This window comes from Caretta caretta, chromosome 11 (genome assembly GCF_965140235.1).
Source record: "Caretta caretta isolate rCarCar2 chromosome 11, rCarCar1.hap1, whole genome shotgun sequence".
Classification (NCBI taxonomy): Eukaryota; Metazoa; Chordata; order Testudines; family Cheloniidae; genus Caretta; species Caretta caretta.
Window position 1 is genome coordinate 64,774,802 of NC_134216.1, and position 17,948 is coordinate 64,792,749.

Genomic DNA, 17,948 nt, shown 5'->3' on the forward strand with positions numbered 1-17,948 from the left:
GATGTGGGGACCTGCATGAAAGACCCCCTAAGCTTATTTTTACCAGCTTAGGTTAAAAGCTGCCACCACCAAAGTGTTACACAAAGAACAGGGGAAGGGCCCACTTGGAAACGTCTCCCCCACAAAATACCCCCCAAGCCCTACACCCCCTTTCCTGGGGAAGGCTTGATAAAAATCCTCACCAATTTGCATAGGTGAACACAGACCCAAACCCTTGGATCTTAAGAACAATGAAAAAACAATCAGGTTCTTAAAAGAGAATTTTAATTGAAGAAAAAGTAAAAGAATCACCTTTGTAAAATCAGGGCGGTAAATACCTTACAGGGTAATCAGATTCAAAACACAGAGAATCCCTCTAGGCAAAACCTTAAGTTACAAAAAGACACAAAAACAGGAATATACATTCCATTCAGCACAACTTATTTTCTCAGCCATTTAAACAAAACAGAATCTAACGCATATCTAACTAGATTGCTTACTAACTCTTTACAGGAGTTCTGACCTGCATTCCTGCTCTGGTCCCGGCAAAAGCATCACACAGACAGAGACAACCCTTTGTTCCCCTCCCCTCCAGCTTTGAAAGTATCTTGTCTCCTCATCGGTCATTTTGGTCAGGTGCCAGCGAGGTTATCCCAGCTTCTTAACCCTTTACAGGTGAAAGCGTTTTTCCTCTGGCCAGGAGGGATTTAAAGGTGTTTACCCTTCCCTTTATATTTATGACACAGGCGGATGTGTTCCCGACTGGCCCCTTATCTAGGCTCAAGTGTGTCAGTGTTTTCTGTATGTGAAGGTAACTGCAGGTGATGAAGGGCCCTGGAGATGATAAACAGGCCAGGGGGTGCTGAGCACTTCACTGGAAATAACTCAGTAGGAGAGGGAGATGCTCAGCCTCTTGCTGGATCAGGCCTTGGGTCTGGTGGATCTGTTACTTGTGACTGTTTTCTAGTGCCATGAGGGCACTCCTGTGTGGGGATGGCCCCTTGTCTCTGCTTGAATGGAGCTGAAGTATATAAGGAGGACAAAGAACTACTTTCTGCAAAAGAAAGGAGAGAGAAAAAGACAGATGAGGAGCAAGGAGGAAAACAGGTGTAAGTGTTTAATGTAGGTTTGGAAGGACCCAGACTTCCCCACCTTTTACCCTTTCATGGCTTGTGCTGCCCAGCAACAGTCAGGACTCAGAGCAATCACATCTCAACTTACAACTTACTTTTACCACTACAGCGGGCCCAGGCATTAATGAAATGGTGGCACTGTGGCCAAAAGATGTCGTTATCACCGTGGAGTTATGCCTTCCTCAGAGTGTCCGCAGTGCGTTCATAGCAACCAGTGCCTGGAACAAAACCCTCATTTGAAGTACCTTCTCATGAATGAGGGACATGCTGGTGTCCTACCAAGATCAGTCTGGGATCAGGTATATTGCCATGAAATTGGGGACAAGTAGTAATTCTACTGCTCAGGTGTATAGGGGAAACCTCCTTTTCCCTCTGCTTCCATATGCTAGGGCCCTATAATTGAGCTGCTTGGGGGGTGCAATGGCTCAGCCACAAGCAGGCAGCCAGTAGCCATGAGGAACCTTGCAGCAACTCCACTGGGACAAGCCAACCCCCCACCAGAAACAGAGTGAGCTCTCAGTTCTGCCTCCCCCGGCTCATCTAGAACTGTGGCCCCAGAATTAGGAAATTCATATCCAATAGGCTCCCCCCAGCCCAACTCTGGGTGCAGGTCAGGGAGGAGTGTGGCTGACCAATGACTTCTAAGGAAAATCACTGTGACTGACCAGCGATCAACATCCATTTTGAAGACTATCGCCACAATAAAAAGAAACAAATATTTAAAAAGAGAATCCTCACACACTAGGGAGAAAGAAGGAAAGAATATCACTGGATAGATGTTAATCATCCCACAGAGACCCCATTTCAGCAAGGCACTTAAGCAAATGCTCATCTGTAATCTCTGACTACCTTTCCCAGAGCTGAAGATCTCTGTGTAAGCTCAAAACCTTGTCTCTTTGACCAACAGAGGTTGGTCCAATAAAAGATATTATTCACCCACCTTGTGTCTCTTGTATCTTTCATCAGGTAGTCCGTCCCTAATGTGCTTTGAGGAACAGGAGATCATTGCTGAAGACATTTAAAAGTTAGGCCGTGGCTTGAGTGTTTTGAGTGAATCAGGGCCTTAATGGTACCAAAGTGATGGGCACAGACAAGGACCTAAATAGAACAAAAAAGGGCTAGAAACGAAAATTTGAGATTAGCCATGACACTGAGCCTTAACAGATCCTAAATTCCTGTTGTTAAGTTGTACAGAGTGGTCAATACAAGTGGAGCTGGAGGAAATTTGACTGAAACTCTTTTTGGTAAAAAAATGCAGATTTGGTGACACCCGACCTCACATCTTGTGAATTCATGTCAATTTTGCTGAATCATTTCAGTGGGGAAAACAAAAAATTGCCAATGAAATGAAAAATCCAATATTCACACAGCTCTAAATTTCAGAGGAGCAGCCGTGTTAGTCTGTATCCGCAAAAAGAAAAGGAGTACTTGTGGCACCTTAGAGACTAACAAATTTATTCAGTGCGAGAGGTCTTACCTTCAGTTTGAAACTCTGCATTGATGAGGCACATTTTGATTTCCAAATCCTGTTGTGTCACTGCCTTCCAGGAGATGTCAGCCTCTTGCCTGTGAGCTTTATTACTCTCAGCAGTCGATCTTCCAGTGACTCACTTGTTTTTGGTCTTTGTTCTAAGTGCACTGTGGGAGGTTTACAATTCCTTTCTCTTTTTAAAAGGTGTTTTGAATGTTCGAGAACAAAGTGATCATCCTGGCATTTGCAGCAAAAATCGAGTAACTTAAGAATGTAGACTTTTTCAGTGAACACACTGTATTTGATTTCATGCAGATTTTTGGTATAATACAAAGAGGGTAGTATATGCTAGAGGGGATATAAAATACAATATAATGACTGCTAATTATATGTTTATACACAGAACATACTAAATTGCACACATACCATTAATACCCTTTAAATACAGTGGAGGAAAAAGAGGCATGATATTTATAGATTCATTAAGGTACTTAAGTATATATCTCTAAGCATATGCGTAATCCCACTGGTACTGTGCAGATGCTTTAAATTAGGCATGTGTAGAAGAACCTTAATGACTCCGCCCTAATGCTGATCAGAATAGCAGCTGGTATTTACTAACTTCCTGATCCAGTGCACATTGAAGCCAATGGGAATCTGTCATTGACTGCAAAGGGCTTTGGATCAGACTCCGAGTATTTTTTAGTTTTTGTTTTTGTTTTCCTTCTGACATTCCTTTTAAATATATACAGTTGACATTGAAGACTCATAAAACAGTCCCACTGAAAAATCAGAACTCCACCTGAATCTAGAATTGCCCTGAATCAGCATAGATTTCAACAACACTACGTTAAAACAAGAAAAGAAGAAACCTAAAAATGCCATAAGCTTCTGCATATTTTAATTGCATACCACATGCAGTCCTAAAGGTTTAAAATTCCATCTCTTCTGCAGAGAGGAAATGCCTTTTTAACAGGAACCCATGTTATCCAAAGGAACTCACCTTGCAGAGCAACAAATCTTAGATAAGGAAAAGTAGTTTTAAGGCTCTATGAGTGCAGGTAAAACTTTTTGAAGTAACTTAGGCTCCTAAGTGCTTAAGTTGCTTTTTGAAAATGGGACTTAGACTCTTTTTAAAATGTTACCCTGTATCTACAAGTTTTAACTATCTTCTTTGTCTGTTCTTGGAAAACTAAACAGCCAAAATAGTTTTACCTTGTCAAGATTTTAAGTCTGAAGGCATCACTGATCAAGGTCATACGATCCTGCATATCATAGGCCCCAGAATTTCACCAGTGATTCCTGCAGCAAGTCCAGAGCTTGACAGTTGTACTAACTAGAATACATCTTTCATACAAAGACATCAGGTCTGGATTTAAAGCTTTCAAGTGATGGATTTATGCTAATTTTTCTGTACTCTCATAACAATGTTCAAGTCGTCTGCTAATATTTGTGACCCAACACATTTTAAATCTCACCTTCATTCCCTGAACACATCAAAGTCTTTACTGTGGAGAATAGAGCTAGAGAAAAATCATTTATAACACAACAGAAAAAGAAAAGGAGTACTTGTGGCACCTTAGAGACTAACCAATTTATTTGAGCATGAGCTTTCGTGAGCTACAGCTCACTTCATCAGATTTTTTCAACAGAAAAAGTTTTCTTTTAACATTCATTATAGCTGTCAGTTATAGAGCTTATATTATATACACATCTAAGATGCTTTTTATCACATTTGTCTCAGTACCAGTAATCATTACAATAATTCTTTTGGAGATGTCTGTAAATGTAACCTCAAAGATTTGTTTTCCAAATTTAACCTATTTCCTTATATGAGACTCTCAGCTTTATCGACAATGTAAAGAGTTCTCATGTAGGATGATTAGATGGTTTGATTTGGTTTTCCTGGCTTTTGAAAACAAAAGTGAGACATTGGCTCAGGTGTGGGAGGTCAAAGGCAAAAAAGACTAAAACCTTCAGACCAGGTTTTGAGTCACCAGTTTAGACCAGCTGAAGATCTGGCTCAGAGTGATGCTAGTGGGAGTGGCTTTCTTAAAAAGCTTTTCTGCATAAGAGGCTTGGTTGATACAATGAAGAAGTGAGCAAATGCACCCTGCATTATGATGGGCTTATCTATTTCATTGTATCCAAAGGCAGAACTGGAAGGACAAGTCCTGTAGGCCTGACTTTTCCCTTTTTATATGCTAGACCTATGGGAGAACTACTGCAAAGATACACTAATCAGAGATTGTAAATTTCAGCTAGTAGCAAGACATAGCAATGTCCTTAACTAACTAGAAAAGTTCCCAAAGTGGTAGCGGTGTCTCCATTTTTGGCCCTGATTCAGCAAGGTATTTAAACACACAAGTCCCGTTGAAGTCCAAAGGACTGCGCACCGACTTCGTGAGCTATGTGTTCTGTACATTACCGCAGGCTAGAGGATACTCAAACTGGACCAATCCAAAGGCAGTACTTTTACCAGCTGAGAGCACTGAAAGCCTCTAGTGACCAACCCAGAAGGATTTGTGCTTAGCTTGTCTCTCCTGCAAGTCACTCTTTGCATCTCTTGCACGACCACTCATTGGTTGGTCTGATAAAGGACCAAATAGTAAACAGCCATAACCTACAGCCCTGTCAAGGTTCCTTCCCCACTCTGAACTCTAGGGTGCAGATGTGGGGACCTGCATGAAAACCCCCTGAGCTTATTTTTACCAGCTTAGGTTAAAACTTCCCCAAGGTACAAACTATTTTACCTTTTGCTCTTGGACTTTATTGCTGCCACCACTAAGCATCTAACAAATATATAACAGGGAAAGAGCCCACTTGGAATCGTCTTTCCCCCAAAAATCCTCCCCAAACCCTACACCCCCTTTCTTGGCGAAGGCTTGATAAAAATCCTCACCAATTTGCATAGGTGAACACAGACCCAAACCCTTGGATCTTAAGAACAATGAAAAAGCAATCAGGTTCTTAAAAGAAGAATTTTAATAGAAGAAAAAAAGTAAAAGAATCACCTCTGTAAAATCAGGATGGTAAATACCTTGTAGGGTAATCAGATTCAAAACATAGAGAATCCCTCTAGGCAAAACCTTAAGTTACAAAAAGACACAAAAACAGGAATATACATTCCATTCAGCACAGCTTATTTTATCAGCCATTTAAACAAAACAGAATCTAACGCATATCTAGCTAGATTATTTACTAAGTTCTAAGACTCCATTCCTTTTCCGTTCCCGGCAAAAGCATCACACAGACAGAGAGACCCTTTGTTTCTCCCCCCTCCAGCTTTGAAAGCATCTTGTCTCCTCATTGGTCATTTTGGTCAGGTGCCAGCAAGGTTATCCTAGCTTCTTAACCCTTTACAGGTGAAAGGGTTTTTCCTCTGTCCAGGAGGGATTTTAAAGGTGTTTACCCTTCCCTTTATATTTATGACAAGCCCTGACCCTTTAAGTTCTTGTGCTGCAGGGGACTTGTAGCCCAATCAAGTGATTTCCATTTACATGTGCAGGTTGAGTGCCATTGAACACAATCATAGAATCATAGAATATAAGGGTTGGAAGGGACCCCAGAAGGTCATCTAGTCCAACCCCCTGCTCAAAGCAGGACCAATTCCCAGTTAAATCATCCCAGCCAGGGCTTTGTCAAGCCTGACCTTAAAAACCTCTAAGGAAGGAGATTCTACCACCTCCCTAGGTAACGCATTCCAGTGTTTCACCACCCTCATAGTGAAAAAGTTTTTCCTAATATCCAATCTAAACCTCCCCCACTGTAACTTGAGACCATTACTCCTCGTTCTGTCATCTGATACCATTGAGAACAGTCTAGAGCCATCCTCTTTGGAACCCCCTTTCAGGTAGTTGAAAACAGCTATCAAATCCCCCCTCATTCTTCTCTTCTGCAGGCTAAACAATCCCAGCTCCCTCAGCCTCTCCTCATAACTCATATGTTCCAGACCCCTAATCATTTTTGTTGCCCTTCGCTGGACTCTCTCCAATTTATCCACATCCTTCTTGAAGTGTGGGGCCCAAAACTGGACACAGTACTCCAGATGAGGCCTCACCAATGTCGAATAGAGGGGAACGATCACGTCCCTCGATCTGCTCGCTATGCCCCTACTTATACATCCCAAAATGCCATTGGCCTTCTTGGCAACAAGGGCACACTGCTGACTCATATCCAGCTTCTCGTCCACTGTCACCCCTAGGTCCTTTTCCGCAGAACTGCTGCCTAGCCATTCGGTCCCTAGTCTGTAGCTGTGCATTGGGTTCTTCCGTCCTAAGTGCAGGACCCTGCACTTATCCTTATTGAACCTCATCAGATTTCTTTTGGCCCAATCCTCCAATTTGTCTAGGTCCCTCTGTATCCTATCCCTCCCCTCCAGCGTATCTACCACTCCTCCCAGTTTAGTATCATCCGCAAATTTGCTGAGAGTGCAATCCACACCATCCTCCAGATCATTTATGAAGATATTGAACAAAACCGGCCCCAGGACCGACCCTTGGGGCACACCACTTGATACCGGCTGCCAACTAGACATGGAGCCATTGATCACTACCCGTTGAGCCCGACAATCTAGCCAGCTTTCTACCCACCTTGTAGTGCATTCATCCAGCCCATACTTCCTTAACTTGCTGACAAGAATACTGTGGGAGACCGTGTCAAAAGCTTTGCTAAAGTCAAGAAACAATACATCCACTGCTTTCCCTTCATCCACAGAACCAGTAATCTCATCATAGAAGGCGATTAGATTAGTCAGGCATGACCTTCCCTTGGTGAATCCATGCTGGCTGTTCCTGATCACTTTCCTCTCATGCAAGTGCTTCAGGATTGATTCTTTGAGGACCTGCTCCATGATTTTTCCAGGGACTGAAGTGAGGCTCACTGGCCTGTAGTTCCCAGGATCCTCCTTCTTCCCTTTTTTAAAGATTGGCACTACATTAGCCTTTTTCCAGTCATCCGGGACTTCCCCGGTTCGCCACGAGTTTTCAAAGATAATGGCCAATGGCTCTGCAATCACAGCCGCCAGTTCCTTCAGCACTCTCGGATGCAACTCGTCCGGCCCCATGGACTTGTGCACGTCCAGCTTTTCTAAAAAGTCCCTAACCACCTCTATCTCCACAGAGGGCTGGCCATCTCTTCCCCATTTTGTGATGCCCAGCGTAGCAGTCTGGGAGCTGACCTTGTTAGTGAAAACAGAGGCAAAAAAAGCATTGAGTACATTAGCTTTTTCCACATCCTCTGTCACTAGTTTGCCTCCCTCATTCAGTAAGGGGCCCACACATTCCTTGGCTTTCTTCTTGTTGCCAACATACCTGAAGAAACCCTTCTTGTTACTCTTGACATCTCTGGCTAGCTGCAGCTCCAGGTGCGATTTGGCCCTCCTGATAACATTCCTACATGCCCTAGCAATATTTTTATACTCTTCCCTGGTCATATGTCCAACCTTCCACTTCTTGTAAGCTTCTTTTTTATGTTTAAGATCCGCTAAGATTTCACCATTAAGCCAAGCTGGTCGCCTGCCATATTTACTATTCTTTCGACTCATCGGGATGGTTTGTCCCTGTAACCTCAACAGGGATTCCTTGAAATACAGCCAGCTCTCCTGGACTCCTTTCCCCTTCAAGTTAGTCCCCCAGGGGATCCTGGCCATCCGTTCCCTGAGGGAGTCGAAGTCTGCTTTCCTGAAGTCCAGGGTCCGTATCGTGCTGCTTACCTTTCTTCCCTGCGTCAGGATCCTGAACTCAACCAACTCATGGTCACTGCCCCCCAGATTCCCATCCACTTTTGCTTCCCCCACTAATTCTACCCGGTTTGTGAGCAGCAGGTCAAGAAAAGCGCCCCCCCTAGTTGGCTCCTCGAGCACTTGCGCCAGGAAATTGTCCCCTACACTTTCCAAAAACTTCCTGGATTGTCTATGCACCGCTGTATTGCTCTCCCAGCAGATATCAGGAAAATTAAAGTCACCCATGAGAATCAGGGCATGCGATCCAGTAGCTTCCGTGAGCTGCCGGAAGAAAGCCTCATCTACCTCATCCCCCTGGTCTGGTGGTCTATAGCAGACTCCCACCACTACATCACTCTTGTTGCACACACTTCTAAACTTAATCCAGAGACACTCAGGTTTTTCTGCAGTTTCGTACCGGAGCTCTGAGCAGTCATACTGCTCCCTTACATACAGTGCTACTCCCCCACCTTTTCTGCCCTGCCTGTCCTTCCTGAACAGTTTATAACCATCCATGACAGTACTCCAGTCATGTGAGTTATCCCACCAAGTCTCTGTTATTCCAATCACGTCATAGTTCCTTGACATCACCAGGACCTCCAGTTCTCCCTGCTTGTTTCCAAGGCTTTGTGCATTTGTATATAAGCACTTGAGATAACCTGTTGATCGCCCCTCATTCACAGTATGAGGCAGGAGCCCTCCCCTCACAGACATTCCTGCCTGTGCTTCCTCCCAGTATCCCGCTTTCCCACTTACCTCAGGGCTTTGGTCTCCTTCCCCCGGTGAACCTAGTTTAAAGCCCTCCTCACTAGGTTAGCCAGCCTGCTCGCGAAGATGCTCTTCCCTCTCTTCGTTAAGTGGAGCCCGTCTCTGCCTAGCACTCCTTCTTGGAACACCATCCCATGGTCGAAGAATCCAAAGCCTTCTCTCCGACACCACCTACGTAGCCATTCGTTGACTTCCACGATTCGACGCTCCCTACCTAGGCCTTTTCCTTCCACGGGGAGGATGGACGAGAACACCACTTGCGCCTCCAACTCCTTTATTCTTCTTCCTAGAGCCACATAGTCCCCAGTGATCCGCTCAAGGTCATTCTTGGCAGTATCATTGGTGCCCACGTGGAGAAGCAGGAAGGGGTAGCGATCCGAGGGCTTGATGAGTCTCGGCAGTCTCTCCGTCACATCGCGAATCTTAGCCCCCGGCAAGCAGCAGACTTCTCGGTTTTCCCGGTCAGGGCGGCAGATAGATGACTCAGTCCCCCGGAGGAGCGAGTCCCCGACCACCACCACCCGCCTTCTCCTCTTGGGAGTGGTGGTCGTGGAACTCCCAACCTCAGGACAGCGCATCTCATGCCTTCCAACCAGCGGAGTCTCCTTCTGCTTTCTCGCCCCAGACATATCATCTGGTCCGCTCTCCGCAACGATACCTGTGGAGAGAACATGAAAGCGGTTAGTTACCTGTGTCTGTGTTACTGGAACCCGGACATTCCGCTTACCTCTTCTGGAGGTCACATGTTGCCAAGCTTCTTCACTGGCCTCTTGGCTCCTCTGTGCAACCTGCTCTGTATCTGTAGAGCTTTGTGCCCCTAGAAGCCTATCCTGAGTTTTGTCCAGAAAATCCTCAGTTTCCCGTATGCAACGCAGGGTCGTTATCTGTTGCTCCAGACCTTCAATCTTCTCTTGCAATATGGAGACCAGCTTGCACTGGTCTCCATATTGCATATTGCATATAACAACTGTGCTCCTGTTTTTTTAAAAAAGTATGAAAAAGATTCTGTAAAACCCAAACATATTAGTTATCATAAACTTATTTATTATTGCAGCTAGAGGGCACACCTGCCCTCAGGGCCCCTTGTGCTAAGTGCCGTATAAGCACATAGGGGACAGTCCCTGTCTGAAGAACTAGCAATCAAATGCACAAGGCAAAGAGTAAAAAAATGACGAATCATCTCCATTTTACAGATAGGGACCTGAAGCATTAGGTCGCACAGGAAGTCAGTTCTATAAGGGAATTGGATCTAGATCTCTTTGTCTAAGTCCAAAGCCTTGGAAGAAGACCTGCAAAATAATATAAACTATTAGTTGCTACTGTAAGCAAGCCAATCTTTAATCATATATAGTCAAATGGCAATGGAATTTAACTATAGTTCTCCAGGAAGAGCACTTTAGTAAGATTTTGCGTTATGATTACAAATATTCTAAATCTTACATGGTGAAAGAAACACAAATTAAATTAGCTTTCAGATCATATTATACCTCACATAAGTTGTCAGTTTTCTCAGAATACTTTGTTTTTGTTTTGCAAGACATGTAGAGAGGTTAGTGTCTAATTTTCAGGGTAACTGCACCTGAATCCCACGCCCCTCCATGGTCAACTCCAGGAGCATCGAGTCTGGTCTTCAGTCTCCAGCTGACGCCTGTCTGTGGGCAGAACCTGTTGTACCACTCCCTTCTGACTGGTGGGTTTTAAGGTTTGCCCAGCCCCCAGCAGTACCCTGTGATATCCCCAGCAACACCCCTAGGAAATTGAGTCATGCTGTTATCCCCATTTCACAGACGGAGAACTGAGGCACAAAGAGGCTACGTGACTTGCCCATGGTCACACAGGATGTCTGTGTTGGAGCAGGGAATTGAATCCAAGTCTCCTGAGTCCCAGTTGAGCATGCTAACTACTAGACCATAATGTCTCTTACACCTGCCTGCTGAACAGGAATGCTGTGAATTTTAATTCATTTGTCTGTAAATGCTTTGAGAACAATGGATGGAAGGTGATATTAGAAGCAAAGTAATATTACAGTAGGCAGGAGCAGCTGGAATATATAACTGTTGCTGTTGTTGCTGGTGATGTGTTTACTTTGCTTCAGGAATGCGGCCAGATGGCATTTCGTTCAGACCTTAGAATTCTGTTCAAACAAAAAAAGTAAACTTCAGCACTTCTAGTCAGAGCATCTGCATGATTTACACCACTTGGTTGCAGCAAGACCCTGCTTAGCATGACTCCAACAGAATTCAGGATCTAGGACTTTAGCAAATACCCCTGACTAAGGCCAAGCTAGAATTCATGCCCCCCAGCTGCCATGATTTTAATGACCATCGCTGGTTAGATCTCAGCCTCAAAGAAGCATCTTAAAGTAAATCACAAATATCAACACATCCAAGAGGGTATTGAGAAAGACATGTCTGCTTATGGTCTTGAAAGGCATTTCTAGGCTCCTGAAGATGATATGCTTGATCTGGAGGTGAGGATATCTGATCTATGACTGGGTGTAAGTAGGAGAAGAACATTTTCTGCTCTTTTACCTCTGCTGCAGTTAGCGGAACTTCATATCCATTTCTTACCCAGTTCCAGCAATTCCTCTTTTCATCAAATGAAAGGGCAATCAAAGCCCTCACACTGTGGATGACCACTCAGGATTATGCCCCTTCAGGGCAAAGTGTAGAACTGGCAGTTTCCAGGCAGTCACTTCTTTATGGCTCTCCTAGGGCCTTTCCATTGAGTCTTTCCATTGCTAGCAATGGGCAGTGGAAAAGGCCCTTGGCTCCCAAGTGCCATTGTCTTGCATGGTTTGCCTACCTAAACAATGCCTGTTGCAAAACATCCTTTTCCTCACCCAGGCAGTATAAATGCTTTTTGGCACAAACCCACTGCAATGCAGCCAGTTTGCTGGCAGCCCATACCGCCTCTTTTCTTGTTACCTGACTGACAATTTTCAGCGACTGTTATTTCTTCAGATGAATAAGTGCTGAAAGATATACTCAACTGTAACAATTCATGTGTTGTTGAAAGTTCATAAGTGGTACAGAGGACCGGCTTCCTGCAGAATAAATCACCCTCCCAACGTGAGTCAGGCTGTCCATCCAACTCTACGGATGCCTGGCAACTAGGCGTTACAATAGGAATCTAACCAATACTTGAGGGGCACCACAACATTTTAGACATAAGAGACTGTGTATGTTCATCAAGCATGCCTGTGAACATTATGTGTCCCACTCAAGAAGGTTAAAATGGCAATTGGCCCTGATTTGACCGATCTTTGTTTAATGGGGATGTGTCATCATTAGTTAATGCTCACTGGAACTGGAGCATTTTGCAAACATTGGTCCATGCTCATTGATTTCTTTGGAATTATTGAAGGAAGGGGTAGAGAGAAGCCCTTTGGGTTTTCTGGAGGAAAACCCCAGTTCAGCTGCCCAAATAAGTTTCCACTGCTTAGTGAGATATCTTAGGAATGTATAAGTAGCTTTCAAACTTCTTCATGTAGAACACCACCACTTTTTTACGAATATTGTTTATGTCTGACCCCCAAGGCCATGCCACTTAAAAGTCTCTCTGCCCTACACTGGAGAGGGGAATATGGGGCATCTGTTTTACAGGTACTCAAGGCTTCTCACAGCAGAAAGTTTGGCCACTTTAACTATACCGGTATAGTTAACACTGCAAACTCTCCTCCTATTGTAGATGCAATTATATCAGTATAAAAGTACAACTTAGTCTGGTTTGGGACATGCCTTCATACTAGTATAACTATATCCACACCAGGCCTTATGCCAGTATAGCTGTATCAGTAAAAATCACACCCCTGACAAAGCTATACCACAGGAGCTGTATGTAGACCAGGCCTTACTCTACTCTCTGAAGAACTGCCGTACTCTTGCCCATTCAGTCTGTTCTCAAAAACCTACTGACTCAATGGAGTGTCAACTGACTTAGTTCTATAAAGAACCTTGAAAAGAGACATCAACTTGTCTAATATAGACCAGCCATCAGTGGTAATCCCCTTCAGAATTAGAAGCCTTTATGTGATATGGTCTGTAGATGGAGTAGAGGCTCCTTAATGTCGAAACATTAAATTCCAAGGGATCATTTATCTTTACAGTGCACTTAATCTTTAAGTGGTCAAATATCTTTAATGGGGTTTTGAATTTTTGGTGACTTACCTGAACTGAACACACCCTCTGAGTTTGAGCTGGTAAAAGATGCTATCTTATAAGCAATGAACACCTGAAGAATGAACCTGTTTAATAAACAGCAGCCATATTATCTAACAGCTGGCAGGGTCCCAGAAACATTGATTAGTCATAGAATCATAGAACATCAGGGTTGGAAGGGACCTCGGAGGTCATCTAGTTCAACCCCCTGCTCAAAGTAGGACCAATCCCCAATTTTTGCCCCACATCCCTAAATGGCCCCCTCAAGGACTGAACTCACAACCCAGGCCAATGCTCAAACCACTGAGCTATCCCTCCCCCTGATTAGTCAAATTGATTATACAAGAGGAATGGCAATATTTGTTAACCTATGAATTAAATGACTAGGATTTGACCAGCTGTCGGATGGGTTTTCCAAAAGCACCTGACTTAAGAGAACAAGTTAATGGGACTTGTGCTCCTGGGTCACTTAGGGACAGTTTTACAATGGGAGTTAGGCACACTTGCAAATCCCACTAGATGCCTATTTGCATCTTTAGGCACCAAAATACCTTTCAAGTCTGGCCCGTAGGCACTTTTGAAAATACCTGCCCACCGTGTCTAAGCATTAATTTTTATTGCCTCCTAGGAATTTCATCACCCAATGCAAACACAGTTGGAAAAAGAGATCCCTGGCTCCCAGATTGACCAAACTTCCCCCCCCCCCCATCTTATCAACTCTTTGTATGAAAGTTGAATTAGTAGAAATCAGGGGTGCTGGAACAATGTTTATTGTTTGGGTGCTGATGATGGAAACATATATTATTACTACTTCAAGCCAGGGAGTGCAGCAGCACCCCCAGCACCACTGATAGAAGTAGGTTCAGCTAATCCAATAGCAGACTTGTGAAAAAATGTAATTTGTAATTTGAAATGTAAAGTTGCTTTTTAAGTGATCTTTCAAATCTTGTAACCCAGCGGTGAATAAGCCAGTATCTCCCCCCATGTGCTTTAACACTGAATTACCATTTGCTACAGAATGATTGATCCCCAAATTAAACTCTGGTTACTAGTGTTAGATTACACAATGTATTATCAATGTGAACTGCAAAAATATCCATATACTTCCTGTGAGTATTGATTGGTCTGTCTGCAATAGTGACACATTTCACCTTTTCACTTCCAGTTTACACTGCTGACTGGCTTTATAGCTTCACATAATGTGATTACATTTTGGCAGTGTTGTGAAAAGGGATGCTTCCGATTCCACAGGATATATTGCCTTTTGATTCCCGTAGGCCAGCATGCATGCAAAAATAAGATATTACTGTGCTTTGGGCAATATTAACTGTCTGGAGTTCAGTTCAAAACTCAACAGCTGAGTTTAATAACAGTTCATTTGAGCTTGACAGAAAATTCTCTGAGCTTCAACAGAATCCAATAGTTATAATAGTAAGGATTTTAAAAATAACCAAGAGTTTTGGAAGGTATGTAAAACCTCATGCTTCAGGGCATAAAACAGCCTCTAACTAAGCAGGTCAGGAGGGAAATTTCATTGGGAAAAGTGGTTTCAAGATTCTTACACTTTCCTCTGAAGCATCTGGTGCTGGCCACTGTTGAATACAGGACACTGGACGAGAGACCACTGGTCTTATTCAATTTGGCAGTTCCTAAAGCTCTCCGGCAGGATATTGAATGACAGCATGCTCAACCAAAGAAACACTAAGTTAGATACATTACATCATCAGATCAAGCTTTCATTGGCTGATCCTACTGAGAACGCTGTTCCTTACAGCTTCTGAAAGCTGTGCCCTCCCCACTCTGCTCCAAAATATACCCTTTTCATGGTTGCTACATATCCCAGAGCCATATGTCAACAGCCAACAAGATAAATCCGCCCTGCTCTATCATACATCTTTCTCTCCACCATAGAAGAAAATCAAGAGTGACCCTACATAACACAGCAAGTTGTTCTATTCAGGAGTGCTTCAGTGAAGCGCAGATGAGATTATCTACGCTGTACTACTAATGCATGCCAGCCTGACCTTGGGTGAGCTGCTGCTTCAGAGAAGGGAGAAAAACCAGTCTCCATGTTAATTCAGTCCTGAATTTCAACAGCCTCCTCAAAACAGTGATAAAGGGAGGTCTTGTGCTGGCCTTCTGCACAGGGGTGAATTTCACCCTGCCAGAATATCCAAGAACAGAATTCAGCCCACGTCACTAAATATAAAACAAGTGTATACATTACTGGAGTAATTGTTTGAGAATAGTCATCCTTCCATCAAAGCCAGCATGTAGTACTGATAAAGCTAGTGAAATCCTAAGTTATCTGCTGTGTAAGTGGCGGTCATGCACGTTAAAACAACCTCTTCTTTGTAGCTATGGTTTTGTGAGTACATCCACGTTTTGAATGAATACACTGGCTGCTCATCTGGACCTGATTCTCCCACCTTTCTATTCCTGCATCCCATTTCCTTTTGGACATTCACATCCCTTGTCGCGTCACAGACATTGTACGTTGACTTCTGCTGTAGCCAGAACTTCAGGTGGCTGAATGGAGATTTTATGTAAACAGACAAGAGGGAAGCTGAGTTCAGTCATTTTACCATCTCATTTATGCTAAGAAATTTTTGTGGGCTTTAACTAGGCACAGATTAGAGCCCTTTGGGCACATTTTTTCCCTCTCAACTAGACTGGTGTAAAATCCAGAGCCATATTACTTACTTCAGTGGAATTATTCTAGCATAAATGAGAGCAGAATTTGGCCTGTTATCTCTAAATAATAGTCCAGAGAGACTAGGTAATTATATTATATTTAAGGCAAGAAGTGGCAGATATAACACCAGTAGGTATATGCATTCTAAAGCCACTTTTTTTAAGATGGGGAGAATTTACTGGGGAACTTACCCTGGTCAAAAAGACCCCACCACAATAATGCAGATTTCTATAATTGTTCAAGCTACAATAATTTTCAACTTTCTACATCTACAGCTTTAGTGCATTTCTTTAGGACTTGTGTTTATATATTAACCACAGTCGTTTCCTTGATATACAAGTTCAAGAATATGCATCAGTCAAAATGTTTTTAGAAGAAATAAATTAGACATTTGGGGGGGTTGGGGGGGGAGATGGGGAAGGAGAGTAGCATGGTCTAGTGACTAGGGCACCGGCCCGGGAGCGAGGAGAGCTGATTTGTAATTCTGCCTTTCCCATTAACATGCCATGTGTGTGACCCTGGGCAAGTCACTTTACCTCTCTGCTTCTGTTTTCCTTCCCAGCCTTTGTCTGTTTTGTCTACTTAGATGGTAAACTCTTCAGGGCAGGAAGTATATCTTACAATACGTATGTACAGTGCCCCAGCACAATGCAGCCCCAGTCTTGGCTGTGGGCCTTGAAAAGCCACCATATCACAAATTATTATAATAATGAATTTTCACATCTGAGCAGGGGTTTTAACTGTGACTGCCATTATGTCAACAGGACCTGCGCCCCATAGTGAATGTTTACTTTCCAGTAAACATCTTTCCAGTCTACTTACTGTGAAGTGAGTCAAGGGGGTCAATATTCATACTGCCTTCTATTGTGATAATTTTAAAATTAGTCCATATGATGTATTTTGTTAGAGCTGATCAAAAAAACAGAAATTTTGTCCCATAAGAAATTCTCACACTCATTTCATCCTCAATTGGGCAAAAAGTCAAAATATTGAAACACATCATGGAACACAAAGTTCCAAAACACTTTTATTTGGAAAGGTTTAATTTCAGTGGTTTTGATCAAAACTAAACATTTCTACATCCTGGAATTGACATGTTTCATTTTTGTATCTCTCTCTAATGATGAGCTGTGGCAGCTCAATCACTGGGATAGACAGTGGTGCATCAAGGGAAATGTAGTCTGCGTGACAAGCAGGGACCATTGGGCTTAATGGATGGATGCAGACTACAAGTCCTGTGAGGCACTCTGTGCCAGGCAGAAACAGAGAATTAACGTTGATTCAAAACAAAAAGATTTTGACTGGATTTTCTGTCAGGATCATCTAAACAAAACAATCTTTTCCTATGGAAAATTTCAATTTCAGGAAAACATCATTTTTGGGCAGGAAAACATTCCATTTGAAATTTTTTGACCAGGCTTATTTATATAAATTCTGAGACAAGAATGCAGAGAGTGAATTTGCTCTGGCTTCTTGTTATTCAGTGAGTGGGTCTCATGGCTTTATTATCTATAATGATTGCCATCAATTAAAGCCTTAAAGCAGGAGTTCCCAGACTTGTTCCAAAAGTTTAGACCATATCACATCTTAATGAACAGACTGTCTCATGCATGCGTCCCCTTCCAGTCATGAGTGCAGAGACCATTTATTTGTGTTCAAGTAACCTCCCATGGCAAACCGTGGATGCTCACATGGGAAAGAAAAGGAGTACTTGTGGCACCTTAGAGACTAACCAATTTATTTGAGCATGAGCTTTCGTGAGCCACAGCTCACTTCATCAGATGTTTACCGTGGAAACTGCAGCAGACTTTATATACACACAGAAATCATGAAACAATACCTCCTCCCACCCCACTGTCCTGCTGGTAATAGCTTATCTAAAGTGATCAACAGGTGGGCCATTTCCAGCACAAATCCAGGTTTTCTCACCCTCCACCCCCCCACACAAATTCACTCTCCTGCTGGTGCTAGCCCATCCAAAGTGACAACTCTTTACATAATCAAGTCGGGCTATTTCCTG

General features: G+C 43.2%; 1 long non-coding RNA gene across 1 annotated transcript in view; it reads right to left on the reverse strand.

Annotated features, from left to right (window-relative positions):
• Positions 1 to 397: 397 nt before the first annotated feature.
• The window catches only part of LOC142068467 (uncharacterized), a 28,123-nt gene continuing 10,572 nt past the window's right edge, over positions 398 to 17,948 (reverse strand). Inside the window, exons 3-5 of the long non-coding RNA XR_012664296.1 lie at positions 2,590 to 2,931; positions 2,053 to 2,230; positions 398 to 1,033 (exon numbers count right to left, since the gene is read on the reverse strand). This is a non-coding gene — a long non-coding RNA (uncharacterized LOC142068467). The remainder of the gene's footprint in view (positions 1,034 to 2,052; positions 2,231 to 2,589; positions 2,932 to 17,948) is intronic.